Genomic DNA, 8,104 nt, shown 5'->3' on the forward strand with positions numbered 1-8,104 from the left:
ATGAGCCCCTCAGGTTGGAATATGACTGGGAGAGGGCTGCTCCCTCAAAATAGAGTTGACTGCTATGACACACATGGAGTAAAGTTTTGGGGACTTCATTTGCTGATGGGGCTTATCTCAAAATGAAGAAAAACAGCTGTAAACATCCATTAGTAATTGGAACATGGAATGTACGAGTGTGAACCTAGGAAAATTGGAAGCTGTCAAAAATGTAATGGAATGCAGAAACTTCGATATCCTAGGTGAGCTGAAATAGACTGGTGAACTGCTCAGAGATGGGCTTGAATAACTCCTGGAGAGCAGGCTGTGCTGTTGACAATGAAGGTGGCAGACATTTTATTTCCCTGGGTGGGATGTCTCAGACAGTGGTTTTCACATTGTTTAAGACCCACTCAACAAAACAGCTGCTGTTTTTGTCTTGCATGTTGAGCATTTGCTTGTCCATCTCCTTCATCGACATATGGCCCCAGAAGAAGGCAGCCACCATCAGGTAGTGGCCACTGAGGGAGTCGCTGTCTGCCATCATGTTCTTAGTGTCAGACATGTTGGGTAACCTTTCGGACCGTTGGGGTAAGATATTGCTGTCTGTCCCTGCTGGTCAGTGAGGAGAATCCTGGTATGAAGAAGTGGAAGCTGGGGAAGAGCACCATATATACAGCCAGCTTCTGTAGGTCGGCACTGGAAGCACAGGCAGGTGGTGACCCCCACTCACAGTGCTGACACCAAGTGGTTCAGGTCCCAGTAGGTGTGTGTGATCAACTTGAGAATGCAGAAGCAGATGTCATAGAGGGCCTCGTTGTCAATGCAGCACGACTCATCTGTGTTCTCCACCAGCTGATGGATTCAGATGGTGGCATTGCATGGTTCCACCACTGTGTCCACACCTTGGGAGAGGGCACACATGTTCATATTCTCTCTGGGTACTCCTCCCAGATCTTGCTGATGAGGATGGTGCCCACCCCTGACGCAGTCCTCACATGCAGACAGTGGGTCAGCTGGAAGCCCTTACAACTAATCACAAGTCTCGCATTCCTTCCACACGTCATCCAGCACTCGACCTTCAGTGCAGTGTTCCTTGGCCCAGTTCTTCCCAGCACCACTCTGACCAAATACTAAATTGTCAGGTCGGAAGATCTGCCCAAAAGGCTCTGAGTGCACCGAGTCTATGGGGTCCGGCTCTAGGTCCACCAGCACAGCACAAGGCACGCACTTGCCACCGGTGGCCTCGTTGTAATAAAACACATTGTTCTTCTCTATCAGGTCCCGGTCACCATGGTAGGTGCCGGTGGAGTCGATGCCATGCTCGTGGCTGATCACTTCCCAGAACTTAACTCTGATCTGATTTCCACATTGCAAGGCCTGCAGATTTATGATCTCTCTCCTGGTGGCGGCTGTCTTTGCACCAGCAGCAGAGCAAAGACTGGAGCAGAATGGTGGATGAGCAGATTCTTGATGAACTTTATTGATGCAAAGAAATTTATAATTTTTAGGAGGTCACAGTCATCTAGTAAATACCTTTTTTTAAACAACATTTAAAAAATGACTGTAAGTATAGACTTCACCAGATGGAATATACAGAAATCAAATTGACTACATCTGTGGGAAGACTGTGGAATAGACAATCGATTGCTCATATGCAAATTTAGGCTGAAGCTGCAGAAAATTAAAACAAGCTCACAAGAGCCAAAATTTGACATTGAACCTGAATATCCCACCCGAATTTAGAGATTTTCTTAAGATCAGATCTTAAGATGAATTATACACTCATGACTGAAGATCAGAAGAGTTGTGGAATGACATGAAGAAAGCAAAAAATCATTAAGATAACAAAGAAGGAAAATACCGAAATGAATATCAGAAAAGACAAGGAAAATTGATTTCAAGGATAGAGATGTTAAAGAAAATGGAAAAAAATGAGAAAGTAAAAAGCCTGAACAAAAATTTTCAATGGGCAGCTCAAGAAGACTAAATCAGGTATTGTAGTGAAATGTGCATGGAAATGGAATTATAAAACCAAATAGAAAACAAAACAAAAAAACATACTCAGCATTTCTCAAGTTGTAAGAACTGAAGAAAAATTCAAGCCTCAACTTGTGACATTGGAAGATTCTATGGGTAAAATACTGAATGATGCAGAAAGCATTAAAAAACATAGAAGGAATACCCAGAGTCACTTTACCAAAAATAAATGCTTGATGTTCAACCATTTCAAGAGACAGCATATGATTAAGAGCCAATGGCACTGAAGGAAGAATTACGTGGTATACTGAAGGCACTGGCAAAGCACAAGGCTATTAGAATTGATGGAGTACAAATTAAAATATTTCAACAAACTGATGTAATACTGGAAGCACTCACAAATATATGCCCATCAAATTTGGAAGGCAGCTGATGGAAAGAGATCCATATTTGTGCCCATTCCAAAGATAAGTGATCCAACAGAATGTATAAAATACCAGACAGTATGATTATTATCACATGCAAATAAAATTTTACTAAAGATAATTAAAAAGCAACTGCAACAGTACATTGAAAGGGAACTTCCAAGGGTTCAAGCCAGATTGAGACAAGGATGTAGAATGTGGGATATCATTGCTGATGTCAGCTGGATCTTGGTTGAAAGCAGAACGTACCAGAAAGATGTTTACCTCTGCTTTATTGATTATGCCAAGACTTTTGATCATGTGGATCAAGCCAAGCTACGGACAACATTGCAGAGAATGAGTATTCCAGAACACTTAATTGTGATCACGAGGAACCTGTATGTAGAATAAGAGGCAGTCATTGAAACAGAACAAGGAGACACTGAATGGTTTAAAATCAGGAAACGTGTGTGCCAATATACTATTCTTTAACCATGCTTCTTTAATATGCATGCTAGGTAAATAATCAAGAAACTGGATTACATAAAGAAGAAGGTGGCATCAGGATTGGCTGAAAACTCGTTAACATCCTTGGACATGCAGATGATACTTATTAAGACCAAAGACCACATCCTTTAGTATTGGTTGTACTTCAGTGTAATGAAAACAAAAATCTTCACCATTGGACCAATAAACATTATGATACATGGAGAATAGATTCAAATTGTCAAAAACTTCATTTGTCTTGGATCCACTATCAACACTCTTGGAAACAGAAGTCAAGAAAACAATTTTTGCATTAGGCAAATCTGATACACAAGACCTCTTTAAAGTGTTCAAGAACAAAGATGTCTATTTAAGGACGAAGGCTCACCTGACCCAAGCCATGATATTTTCAGTGGCTTCATATGCATATGAATGTTGGACAATGAGCAAGAAAAACAACAGAAGAATTGATGCATATGATTTATGATGTTGGAGAAGAATATTAAGAGTGCCATGGACTGCTAAAAAAACAAACAAATCTGTGTTGAAAGAAGTGCAGCCAGAATACTCCTTAGAAGTCAGGATGATGAGACTTTGTCTCTCAAACTTCAGGCATATTATCAGGAAGGACCAATTGTTAGAGAAGGGCATCATGCTGGGTAAAGTGGAGGATCAACACAAAAGAGGGAGATCCCCAATGAGATAGATTTACAGACTGACTATAACAAAGGACTCAAGCTTAACAACAATTATGAGGATGGGGTAGGATTGAGGCAGTGGTTTGTTTTGTTGTGCATAAGGTTGCTATGAATCAGAACTGACTCAATGACATCGAACAACAATATCAACAGCAAGCTGTCAACAAAACAAAACAAAACTCCCATAAGAAAAAAATTGAGTGTTAAATCCCAGTCATATCCAGAAAATTTTGTCATCTTAGGTCACCTCACAATAAAATATTTTGAAGCTTTCTATTGCAAACCCACATTAGAGCAAAGAACACTGAAGTAAAGTTTCATGAGAAGGGACTGAGGATACTGGGGAAAAGTGAGGAGGCCTACCGCACCCTCTTTCCAGAAGGAATGTAGTCTATCTTAGACAATCCCAGATGGGGGGTGAGGGGTTAAGACTGAAGTGTTATTATATATAATGGACTAAAAATTTTTATTACTGAATTCAGACTTGGCACAAAGCGACAATGTGCCTTTTAGTTACATAGAAAATATTGGAAAACTTAAGAAACTGCACAAATTTCCACCATGTGGCAACATGAGATATGCTCACATTGAGCATTTCTGATAGAGAAAATATTAAATTATATTTTGATTATCATGTTGGATTTTGATTGTTTGGTATTTAGTACTGTACCATATTGCTTCTTCATAATGGGTGAATTTTTTTTTGTCTTTTTCTTACTCTCTCAGTTATCCCATACCCATACAGTAGATTCCATGACGATGTTTTTTCCCCCATAATGAAAATTGTACTTAATTTTCACCATTTTTAGACTTACTACAGTGTTAATTATTAAGCCACACAAAACTACAACGACCTATTTACAGAGCCCCAGACTCTTGCAGGGCATAACCGAGAATGTGCCATTGGCAATCAGCTCAGTGTTTTAGCCACAGCTGGTAAAAAACACCTGTAACTTTTTCTTGAGCAAGAACTTAGAGCAAGATTTTTGAAATGTTTCTTAAGCAAGAATTTTGTTTGGCTTTTCTTCAAATTCTCTTTTTAATTCCATTGATTAGAATTTAGAAGGAGGTAGTAGAGAACATGAATGATTTTCATTTCAAATTCACCTTATTAAAATAAGCAATTAGAAAATATATATGTATACATCTAGGATTGGCAATAGGTTCAGCTGCTCTAATATGATCAACATGATATTTGAGCAAAATACAAGTTATTTCTATTTCACTTAACAGTATGACCTTTAACAGTGCAGGTCTGAATGATGGTTCAATCCATAAAGCTGGAGACTAGGCTCCTTTTCTCTTATTACCCTATATCTTCAACATAAGACTTCCTTCCATCTTCTGACCCAACTCAGTCCTCATATTCAATTTCTAACTAATTGCAGAGGGAAAACCACTGATTAGGTAACTTATGCATATTAATTTAGGAAAGGCAATATATAAAAAAGGGATGATCAACACAATATCATTAAGACAAAGAAAGGCACAGAGAACTGCACAAGAGTTACAGACAAAAAAAAAAAAAAATCCTGCAATATCAGTAATAACAAATAAAAATCTTGAGTGCCAACATAGGCAGACATGCAAACTGTACAGGAAAATGGGACTACATCCATAATCATCCATAGGTTTGGCAGAGGATATTTCTGCATATCAATTTATGCGTGCTATAAATATAATTTTTGTTGTTGTTATGTGCCGTGGAGTCTGTTCCGACTCATAGCGACCCTGAACAGGGTTTCCGAGGCTGTAAATCTTTACGGGAGCAGAACGCCTCATCTTTCCCCCTCGGAACAGCTGGTAGTTTCGAACTCTTGGCCTTAAGGTTCGCAGCCCGATTCGTAATGCACTGGCCCAAAATGTCAGTTTGAACCTCAGGTGTGCGGTTCAAATTTACCATCTGTTTCTCAGAAACCCTATATGGTGTCACTATGAGTCGTAACTGACTCAATTGCACTTAATAACAACTACAACCCTTTCTGAAGGAGTCCTGGTGTGGTTCTGTAGGATAAGTACTGGACTGCTAACCTCATGGTCAGCGGTCCAAACCCCTCAGTTACTCCTCATAGCATTGCTCTGAGTTGGAACTGACTCAACAGCACTTAACAATAACAAACCTTCCCCTAAAGAATTCTGTACACATTGATTTACAACATGTCAAAATAGTAGTTTTGGCATTCTTGAGAGAATCAAATCATGTTCTTTTTCAATAATCTTTGGGTTAGGGAGCAGAAGAAATCTAAAGGGGCAAGGTAATGGATATAGGGTGCATGAGGTAAGGTTTCCCAAGAAAATTCTCATAGGACAACCTTGGCTACCCTCAAACTATGAGCAGGTAGTTATGATCGAAAAAAAAAAAAAAAAATTCTTCAGCACAACTTCACTGTTTTTTGTTTTTTGTTTTCTCACCAGTGCAGTTCTCCATTTGAAAAACAGAACAAAACTTCTTGTTAATAATCAGCCTCTGTCCTTTGAGAAAATCTGTAATTCCTTTTGGAATCCCAAAACACAGTCGCTATAACATTCTGAGTTGAACTCTCTGCCTGCCCCAGTAGATTCTCTCAGAAACCACTATACCGATCAGACCTTGCTCTTTAGATTGTATTAACAAATTCAAGACTTATCCCAGTTATGATTTGTTCCATAAAATTATTTTCATCAGTTTCTATCTTTTTTAAAAGACTGATAAAAAGATCAGCCCTTTGACCTACACAATTTTCATTCACCTCTTTTAGCACCCATAGAGTCAAAATCTTTTTGAATCAAAGATGTTCACTTTAAATTGAAAATTTCAGCCTATGCAAGATCACTTCAGTAGGGATCTATAACATCAAGGGTAATTCTACAGTTTTCTTCAACCAATTTCTGTACTTCAGCCACAGTTTCGTCATTCTTTGGGACATTCTTTGGGGAAGGGTTGCCCTTCTCTTAGCTCATCTCTGAATACTTCATATTCCATAAAATATTTGATCCATCTGAAAACTGAATTAGATAGGGTAGCATGCCACTAAACATGTTGCAAAGCTTCAATGATTTGGGAGGTCAACTTGAATTTTGTTAAAAATTTGATACTAGCTCTAACATCAAAATAGTTTTTCCCACCACACAATAAGTGTAGTGTTGTTGTTATTGTTTTAATGGACCCCAGTGAGACTAAGACAAGTGTACTATTGAGAGGATTTGACTTTAGCCATCCACTGATCACAGAGACATGCTTAAACATGTTTCATTCAGAATAAACCAGTGCATATATAAACTGATATCTTGTTGTTAAGTGCCATCAAGTCGGTTCCGACCCATAGCGACCCTGTTCAGGGTTTCCAAGGCTATATATCTTTACGGGCACAGAAAGCCTTATCTTTCTCCCGTGGAACAGCTGGTAGTTTCGAGCTGCTGACCTTGCGGTTCGCAGCCCGATTCGTAACCACTACGCTACCAAACTGGTATCTTAATAGTAATGAATACATTTTGACTAATCCACATATAACAGATCTGCTGTCGTTAGGTATTGTCCAGTCAGTTCTGACTTATAATACTCATGCCCAACAGAACAAAACTCTGCTCAGTCCTGTGCTACCCTCAAAATTAATGTTACACTTGAGTCTACTGTTGATGTCACTGTGTCAATTCAACTAACTGAGACTTTTTCTCTTTTTTGCTGACCCTCCACTGTACTGTGTATGATGTCCCGTCTCCAGTGACAGGTTCTTTGTGACATGTCCAAAAGATAAGAGACAAAGTCTCTCCTCCTCACTTCTAAGGAGCATTCTACTCCTTCCAAGGCAGATTTGTTTGTTCTCTTGCCAGTCTGTGATACTTTCAATATTCTTCAGCAACAGCATAATTCAAATGCAGCAATTCTTTCGAGGTCTTTCCTATCCATTGTCCAGTTTCCATAAGCACATGAGATGACTGAAAATACCATGGCTTGGATCAAGCTCACCTTAGTCCTCAAAATGACAAATTTGCTTTTTATTACTTTCAGGAGGCCTTTTGTAGCAGATTTGCATAACGCACTGCATCCTGTGGTTTCTTGACTGCTGCTCTCAGGAGGAGTGCTTGTGGATTCAACCAAAATGAAGTATGTTGTTGTTGTTAATTGCCTTTGGGTCAATTCCAAGCCATAGTGACCCTGTATAGGGTTTCCAAGGAGCAGCTGGTAAGCTTGAAATACTGACGTTGAAGTTTAAATGACTTTGTAGTCTGACACATTAGCCCACAGTGCCACACCAGGACTCCAAAATGAAGTATGTTGTTGTTGTTAAGTACCGTGGAATCAGTTCCGACACAATGACCCTGCACAGGGTTTCTGAGGCTGTAAATCTTTACAGGAGCAGAAAACCTCATCTTTCTCCCACAGAATGTCTGCTAGTTCCCAACTGCCGACCTTGAGATTTGCAGCCCAATTAGTAACTACTAGGCTACCAGAGCTCTTTGTTGTTGTTGTTGTTGCTAAGTGCCATTGAGTCGGTTCCTACCCATAGCGACCCTGTATAGGGTTTCCAAGGAGCAGCTGGTGAGCTTGAACCACCGACCTTGCAGTTCAAATGGCTT

The 8,104-nt window shown here is 39.6% G+C and overlaps 1 pseudogene; it reads right to left on the reverse strand.

Moving 5' to 3' along the window:
* Positions 1 to 238: 238 nt before the first annotated feature.
* Positions 239 to 8,104, reverse strand: part of LOC102838112 — a 14,095-nt pseudogene continuing 6,229 nt past the window's right edge.

Source organism: Chrysochloris asiatica, unplaced genomic scaffold (assembly GCF_000296735.1).
Source record: "Chrysochloris asiatica unplaced genomic scaffold, ChrAsi1.0 scaffold00002, whole genome shotgun sequence".
NCBI lineage: Eukaryota > Metazoa > Chordata > Mammalia > Afrosoricida > Chrysochloridae > Chrysochloris > Chrysochloris asiatica.